Genomic DNA, 8540 nt, shown 5'->3' on the forward strand with positions numbered 1-8540 from the left:
GCTGCCCCTGCAACCCCTCCTGCCCCCTCCTCTCCTCCCCTGTGGCTGCTGCCGGCTGCAAGGCACTGCCACCGTGCCAAGGACCCCCGCTAACCCAACCCCCTCCCTCCGGATGGCCCCTAGCAGTGCCTCCTCCCACCCGGCCCTCTGCCCCCTGCCCCGCTGGCCCAAAGGCCCTCTCCCCGGAGCCCCGCGCGACGCCTGCAGCCCCTGCTCCCCGGGGAAGTTTGGAGGGAGGTCCCCCAAGTGCGGCCAAGCGAAACCAACCTTTCAGGGAGGACTTCTCTCCTTGCTCCCTCATTGCCCTCGCCCTCTTGCCAACACCCCCCAGCGCAGAGGCTGGGACCGAGGTCCTCCAGCCCCGCTTTCGCCTCCCCTTCGTGGCCGCCCCGGGGGGACCGGAGGGAGGCGGGCTGAAAGCAATGCTCACCGGCTGCGGCTGCCTTGGCGGGCCAGTTTTATGAACCTCAAAGGGAGCGTGATTTACATACAGGAGGGGAGCGGGGCAGTTGGAGGCGCACACTGCCCCTTGCAACACAGCCCTGGCAGGCAGCGCCTGCTCTCGGCCCCGCTCCCTGACGCCACAGCCACCAAAGGCATCTCTGGCTGGCACAGGGAGGGGCAAGCGTGCGTGTGAGAGAGACAGAGAGATCCCTGAGTGCTGGAGTTTGCAAGCACTTTTCCCTCAGCAAAGATCTGGAGAGAGAGAGAGAGCCCAGTGAGTGTCCGAGGGGCTGCCTCCTACCCTTCACTTCCATCTCTCTGTGGAGTGCCTTACATCTACCCTTTTTTTTAATGCAGTGGAGGCAGAGGGGCTCCTAGGCTCGCCCCTGCGGAAGCGAAGAGGCGACGTGTTGAGACCGCTCCCAGCCGGCTAGTGAATGGGGGGACCCGACCGGGCGCCCCCTGTCCCAGCCCGGCATCCCACCGCTTCCCCTCTCCGCCCGCCGCCTGCAGGCAGGGGGAGCTCGCCCGGCACCACAGCCCGGGCTCTGCAGCAAGGCGTGGGATGATCTGCATCCTGTTCGTGCGATCATTTCCCCCCTTGCACCATCAATAATCGTACAAACGTTCAAAACGGCAGACAAGGTTTGGGGAAATCTGCTGTCTTTTAATCAGACCGACTCCAATAGCTGAGAAAACTCTTCTAAGCAAGCTGTAGGGTTTAAATGCACCTGGATCAGGCTGAGGAAGCACCTGCAGTTGGTGTGCGCTCTTCTTGGGTGGAATGAATAATATGTACCATAATTTTGGAGGGTCAAAGTTTTGTAGCCTCTCCCCTTAAAGTTTTGTAGCCTCTCGCCGTAAAGTTTCATAGCCTCTTGCCTTAAAAAATGCTCCCCTCAACATGTATGCTCCAAATGGGTACCGCATTTTTGAGGGATGCTACCAGATGCGCCCCTGAAACATGGAAGATGCCAAATTTGAAGCCAGTTTTGGATATAAATTTCATTGCTGAAGGTCAAGGAAGATTTCTACACCTCCCTGCTTTTCTGCTATTTGACACCACCAGGGAAGGAGTTCTGCCTGATCTGCACATTAAAGGGCTACTCACAAAGACACTCTCATGGACCCAGAGGAACAGGCTTCCACCTTCAGCTTCCTCTGTGCTAAAACAAAGTCTTTTCTACCTATGGGGACTTTTTACCATCTTTAATTTTCCCTGAGTTTGAGGAAGGGTGTGTGCGCCTGAAAGCTTGCAGAAAAAGATAGGTTTTTTGCAATTTCTTAGCTGGTCTAATAAAGGCATCATCTCTGAACCAAGAATTCTGGAGTTTTGCATTTTAAAATTTTCGAGGCATGTAATTGGTGCAACATGTGTCTAACCTAAGTCACTCTCAGGGAGTCTTAACTGACTTTTGGGCTTGCTGTCAGCACTTTTTTATGACTGCCTGCCTCAAAATAAAGAAGTGCTTCAACATTGATGACTCAGTTCTCACTCACTCACTTGCATCTTACAGTAAGCAATATAAAGTAAATAAGAAAAAGACTTATTCACATGTGTATTTGCATACTTATTTTCATATTTTTTCAGTGTACCATAGTTTTTCAGCAAATATGATACTTTTGAGCTTCCAATACAATAATTTCATATTTAAGACCTGGCAATGCTGGGTATGAGTGAAGGTCAGTAGCCTCTACTCCCCCTCAGTGCAGAACAAGCTCTGGGGTAAAGGGAGAGTGGGAAGACACATTTACCTGCTTCTCTTCTGATCATTTCCATTAGGAACCCAGTCAAAGCTGCAAACACGCATCTATCCTACTTCATGTTCCCTCCTTGGTAGAATTAGAACCAGCAGAAACCCTGGATGCTGACACCAGGATAGAAAACCCTATGTATTTACATTTCAACAAGATTCATTCTTTGCTCTTTAAAAGCTTTTTCCCCCTTGTGCCTATTTTAAAAAGCTTTTTGCATCACACAAATCTTAAAATGTTATATAGAGATATGCACACACTCCTCACACATTAGGAATTACAGTTATGTACACCAGGAATTTACACAGCACGGCCAGGCATTCAAAATAATGTTAGGTCCCCACAAATCCTGAAACCAGCTTATAAATCATGAGATTTAAAAAAAAAAATTACTTAAGTGATCATCTTTTTATTTGCCTTCTGATGTTTGAGACTTTAGGATGCCCTCGGGTCACATTTTTAAGCTTTTTCCACAGCTGTGATGGATAGACATTTTTATGTAAAAACAAACTTTAGTCTTGTGTATTTGTATTATTCAGGAGCTGGAACTTGGAGGACTGTTATGAGATTTGAAGAATGGACATCAGTATATAGTGAACACCTTGGGTAGAGGATAGGAATGCACCTGCTACAAACTAAATAAAGCAAGAAAGCTAAATATATATAATTAATAATACAGCCCACTTCTGTATATCCTCCATTCAAGAATCTTAAGGTTCATGAGTAGATATGTTTACATATTTATTAACAAAAGGTAGCAGATTTTGAAAGAGACCAGAAATTATGGATTGCTCAGTAACAAGAAGAAATTGAATTGATTTGATTTGCACTACAACATGTTATCGAACAGGGCATTGCCAAATACCTGCATTTCATATCAAAGTGACACTTGCTAAAGAGACATTATCATCATCCTGCCCAGAGGCTGGGATGAGGACCAGAATCCCACTGTGTTAGGCTTTGTAGAACATGTAGGATGACATAGTCCCTGTCCTAAAGAGCTGTGATCTTCAGAAACAAAACATAATGAGCAGGCTTAAAAATCATAGGAGGACAAGAGTGATAGACTAGATGAATATGCACCCAGTCAAAAGACTACAGGGCTGTGGTACAAGTTTTTTTCACACAAAAATTACATTTACTCAGGAACTGTTGACAACATGGGATCAGGCCCCTATGCAACTGAGAGAAGCTTTGCAAGTTTTGTAGCCTCTCACCTTAAAAATGCTCCTTATTTGGAGGTCTGTATCCCCTATGGTAGCTGCTACATAATGCTGATTAGTGCTAAGTCTCAACTGCCCGTTCCCCACAGCTGTCATAGATTTCTCCTAGCCAATATGACAGCTTGGTTTACAGGTATGATAAATTGAACTCTTCTCTCCTTGAGCACAGCTCTGCAACTCAATGGTGATTTACAGCCAAGATATTAAAAGTATTTTGGTGCTTAGCTTCCATGAGGTGCCTAAATACCTGTAAAAATGATCCCAGACCAGCAAGAATTCAGGTTAAGTGCACACTTACCTTACTGAACTGAGACCTTAGTTTTAAGTTGTATGCATCAGGTTGAACTGTACCTAGAGCAGCTTGGCCTGCAGTGGATCAGGGAACTCAGCCTTCTACACATATTTTCTATAATATTAAGCCCTATGTTTTAACTATACAAGGACAGAGGTTGGGCTTTGGTCTTTATTGAACTTCAGTGGCATTAAGAATGATGTTCCTTCAAATCTGGCAAGAAGAGATAGTACTTCTCTCAATGTCTATCTTCTAAAGTAAAATCTGAAAACTTTTTCTTTCTGTAAATCTGAACTGAATACTCTCTCTTCTCTGACCCTATAATTTAGTTCTTGTCCAGAAAACCAAAACTTCCAGTCAAGCCCTGCAAATGATGACTACAAGTTGCAACACATAGATAGGAACTATATAATGGCTTTGATAATAACCACAGCAGCAGTTTAAAACCATGAGATTTAGGATGTTGTCAAAAGGCTGCTTGGACATCTTTTTTGACAGGAAGGTCACGGGCTGAAACTCCTATTGATCAGAAGGACTGACAAACCTTGAAATGATTTCAATGTTGTATTCTGCCAAACATAAATTTTGCACATCTTTTATTTCTGTTTTCTGCTATTTACAGAGCAGGTTTACTGTATTGTCAATAAGAAGCTTTAATACCAAGGGATTACTCTCACAGGACCATAGAGTGATGGAGAGCCATGCTGAAGGAAATGCAATTTTTATCTTTGTAGAAAGCAGGGGGAAATTACAAAATCTCTTAGATATACTGACCTGTAGTTAAAATATCTAATAAATAATGTGTCTATCTCTATTTTAAGTCTGATTCTACTCTGGTCTGATGTAACCTACACTGATGAGTTGTTTCTCTTCTGATGGCATATTGTAGTTTTTGATGCCTTTTTAATGGAGATCGAAATTTGCTCTTTGATGCTAGGGGTTGTCTTGTTGCTTCAGATGCGTGTGCTTGAAGGTCTGATGTGAGTGTTCTTGCAGATCCCTCTGTGGTTATTGTCTATTTCATGGTAGCTTGCAGTTGCCAGCAGCCCCTTCCAGCCCTGTATTCCCTCAGTACCATTGTATTTGAACACTTTCCAGCAGCGTGTTAAGCAGTGTGATGAACGTTATTATGTTAGGTTCATTTTTTTCTCTAGTGATCTCCTCGGTGGGAAAACTGCATGCTATGTACCGTTGTTTTCTTAGGTTTTTATTTTTTTTAAAGTACATTCTGTTATATATTTGTACTGTAGAAAGCAAAGCTGAAGAAGTAGGGTTCAAATGTTGTTGTAGCCATGATAGGCCAGGAAATATTGAGAAGCAAAGCTTTTTTGGGGATAACTCTTGTTTGGACCAACTGTAGAGTTGGGACAGTGGTTGGAAAAGATTTTGGTCCTTGGGTGCCCCTCTTCAGTTGAGGAAGTTTTCCCAACAGCTCTCCCAATTATACAGTTGGTTCAATAAAAGTATCACAAAAAAGTTGCCAAGCTGAAGAAGCACATTTTGTATCAGAGAGGTGACATTTCTGATACTCCATAGTACCTATTTGGAGTGTGTCCACAGTGTCAGAGTACTAGAATAAAGCTCTGTTTCCAGATGAGAGTTATTCTTAGAAGAGAATGCTGCTTGTAATCTAAACAATAGTCACTAGACAGATTTGATTATAGAAAGACCTTTCTCTTTATTCCTTACTATGACAGCTATGATTGGAGTACTGAAAGTCCATGCACTATAGGATAACCGTACCAGCCTAATATCCTCATAAAATTGGGTCTGGTAAGTGATACTTGAACAAATTATTGCCATTATGAACTTAAAATAACATGCTATCGTTGCATAGAATTTGGTCTTATCAGAATTCAATAATATTATTACAGTAAAAGATGTAGAGGTGAGGAAAAGGGCACTGTAAGAAAAACAAGATGCGTAACTACACTGCTTTGGACACCCCTTGCCTTTGTTCCAAGATGGCCTAAACTGAGCAACTGGTATGTATCATGTTCTGAAGAACGGGCAGCACAGTGTGCACAGGTGAGCGAATCAAGCACTTAACATTTTACAATGAAAGATACTAGCAGAGATGCAAAATGTGCAAAAATGAAGTTTATTTCCTACCTATGGGGACTTTTTACCATCTTGTACCATCTACACTTTTCCCAGAGCCTGACGAAGGGACTTTGATCCCGAAAGCTTGCAGAAAAGGACAATTTTCTTGCCATTTTCCAGTTGGTCTAATAAAAGGTATCATTTTGGAACCAAGAGTTCTAGTTTTTTGTATGTCTAGCAGAGATGGGCCTTTGCTGTAAGATTATGATACAAAAATGTTTCCCCTGCACCTTTTGCTTGATACCTATGTGCAAAAATACAAGCTACAGCTACTCTAATCTAGCTATGTATTTGCCCATCTATCCACTTATCTGTCTGTCTGGAGTTTAATGGGACAGCTGTTACCATGATATCTCAGTGTCTTTTATGTATCTGCAAAACCCTATCACCACTATTATGTAGTATTATCTTAAAATATCCCTTTAGGCCTATAAGCCCTCCAGCAACACTGAAGTTGGATTTTGACTAAATGCCATAAATAGTGAGCAAGACGGGGAAGCAGAGGAATTTTTGCTAGAGGTGAAGACAGCTGACTCCTCATTTGACATTACACCTTGCATTTTCTGTGCCTATAACAGAGCATGGAAAAAAGGCAGGCTCAGTTTTTGATGCTTCTCTTGGTGGTGTTGTCTCTCACTATCACACTTGTTACTTTTTGAAATCCTAGATATTTATAGAGTATTCTTTTTCAGGAACTGTAACAGGCCAGCTAGGTAAAATGAAGCAGGGTACATAACAGTCCTTTGTTTATGAGGATATCCTTCCAGTGATCAGTAATACAAGCAGAGCTGACCCGAGCAGGGTGCAGGGCCTGGGGCAAATCAGCCCATGTGGGGCCCTGCCCTCCCTCCGATCCCATGTGCCCTGGACCCAAAGAAGCTGCCGCTGCCATTGGCGTTTAGGAGGGGAGGGGACAGGGGTAGCAAGCGGCTGGACACGGAGCTGCTGCTCCACCCAGCTCTGTGGGGCCCCCCAAAGCACGAACCCCAGGGCGGTCACCCTGATTCAACCCCTCCCCGCCCCTCCAACCCCAGGGACAGCCCTGGATCCAAGTAATAGAAATCTGCTTCTTGGTTACACTGGTCCACTGATTTCAGTGGAGTTACTTCAGAATTAGATCCATGTAGTTTTTCCACATTGACACTAAAGCTGCTAAGAAAAAAATATAAGATGGAAAGAATGTTGCGCAGTAGCGCATGTGTAGACAGCTGACCAGGAGCATATTGCTCCAGGTCAGCCCTGGCAGCAGGGGGCAGGGGAACTGCTCCCAGTCTTCACCCCAATCAGCAGATTGGGGTGCAGGGCTGGGAGATAGGCAGCTGCCTAGGGCAGAGGACAGTGCCTCAGTCCCCACCTTAATCTGCTGATTGGAGCAGGGGCTGGGAGGCAAGCAACTGTCTGGGCCAGGGGACTGTTTCCAAGCCCCTGCACCTGCTGATTGAGGCCTGGAGATGGGAAGCAGCTGCCCTGGAGGCAGAACAGCTTCCCCTGCTCCCAGAACTCAGGCCTGACCCAGGTGCCCCCTGCCATCCCAGAGCTGGCATCTGGGGGAGCTTAGAGCTCCCCTTGGTTACTGTAGAGGAGCAGAGCAAGGCAGGAGTAGCCCTGCACTGAACTGCTCCCAATAGGCGCACGTGCCAACCGCAGAGTATACTAATTTACTGCACAGTAAATGCTGTGCACATGTATATGGTGATGCTTTACTGCATAGTAGATTAGTCTACTGCACAGTAAATTATCTTGTATAGATGTGCACTATATCCATGTTTCTCAACCCGTGGGTCACGGGCGGGATGCAAACATATATGAAAGGGTTGTGAAAATGAATCAAACTTTAAAAATGAGAAAAATGTGGGAAACCGTGGATTTTCCCTTACAGGCTGTCAGAATTCCAGCCTGCAAGAGATTGTTTGGGGCTGCTTGGGACTGACTATGCCCCCCACGCACCCACTCTCTGCCCAACACACTGGGGAACTAGGGCCTGGGGGTGGGGAGCAGCAGGTCAGGAGCGCAGGGCACTGGGTCTAAACTGGCTATCGATGTTTACAGGTGGGTCCTGGTACAAAACAGGTTGAGAACCACTGCCCTATATCATCTTGGGCAAACAGTAGCCTGGCTTCCCCAGCACTTGAAGAAGCATCCACCATAGGACTCAGAAAACTCCCTGTACTGCTACAATGCACACAAAGCAGATTAAACTACTTGGGGTGGGGGGAAGAAAGAGTCCCTCAAAACATATAGAAGTTATCAAAACTGATATCGGGATCACTTGTGACTTTTTACTACGCCAGAAGCTTCACACACAGTTGAGCCAATATTTTGGCAGGAATTTTCTTACTATTTATATATAGAGAGAAAAAGAGTAAATCGTAGTGGCTTGCAACTTCGCTGTCCAGTAGGAGGATATTAACCCTATTATACAGATGCGGAACTGTATAGTCACACAGGAACTTTGTGACAGAAAGAAGAAATTAACAGAGGTTTGTCAGCTCCAGTTCCTGTAATTTAACCACTAGCTTCATCAAGACTCTTCAGACTTCACAGTATATAGCTCTTACCTACCAATCTCATGTTCTGATGTGCTATAGTAAACAATTTTGTAAGCAAATGTAATATTTAAACTAGTAAGTATAGGCCAGAAAAGCACAATGCTGGCAATTTCTATACAAGTTTATAAAACATTGCTACTGCTGCCACTGTCATCCTGATTTTTTCTCAGCAGG

General features: G+C 44.7%; 1 long non-coding RNA gene across 1 annotated transcript in view; it reads left to right on the forward strand.

Annotated features, from left to right (window-relative positions):
• The window catches only part of LOC112548025, a 3354-nt gene extending 1680 nt beyond the window's left edge, over positions 1 to 1674 (forward strand). The window contains exons 2-3 of the long non-coding RNA XR_003091835.1: positions 494 to 718; positions 802 to 1674. This is a non-coding gene — a long non-coding RNA (uncharacterized LOC112548025). The remainder of the gene's footprint in view (positions 1 to 493; positions 719 to 801) is intronic.
• Positions 1675 to 8540: the final 6866 nt, after the last annotated feature.

The sequence above is a fragment of the Alligator sinensis genome, unplaced genomic scaffold, assembly GCF_000455745.1.
Source record: "Alligator sinensis unplaced genomic scaffold, ASM45574v1 scaffold1172_2, whole genome shotgun sequence".
Taxonomy (NCBI): Eukaryota; Metazoa; Chordata; order Crocodylia; family Alligatoridae; genus Alligator; species Alligator sinensis.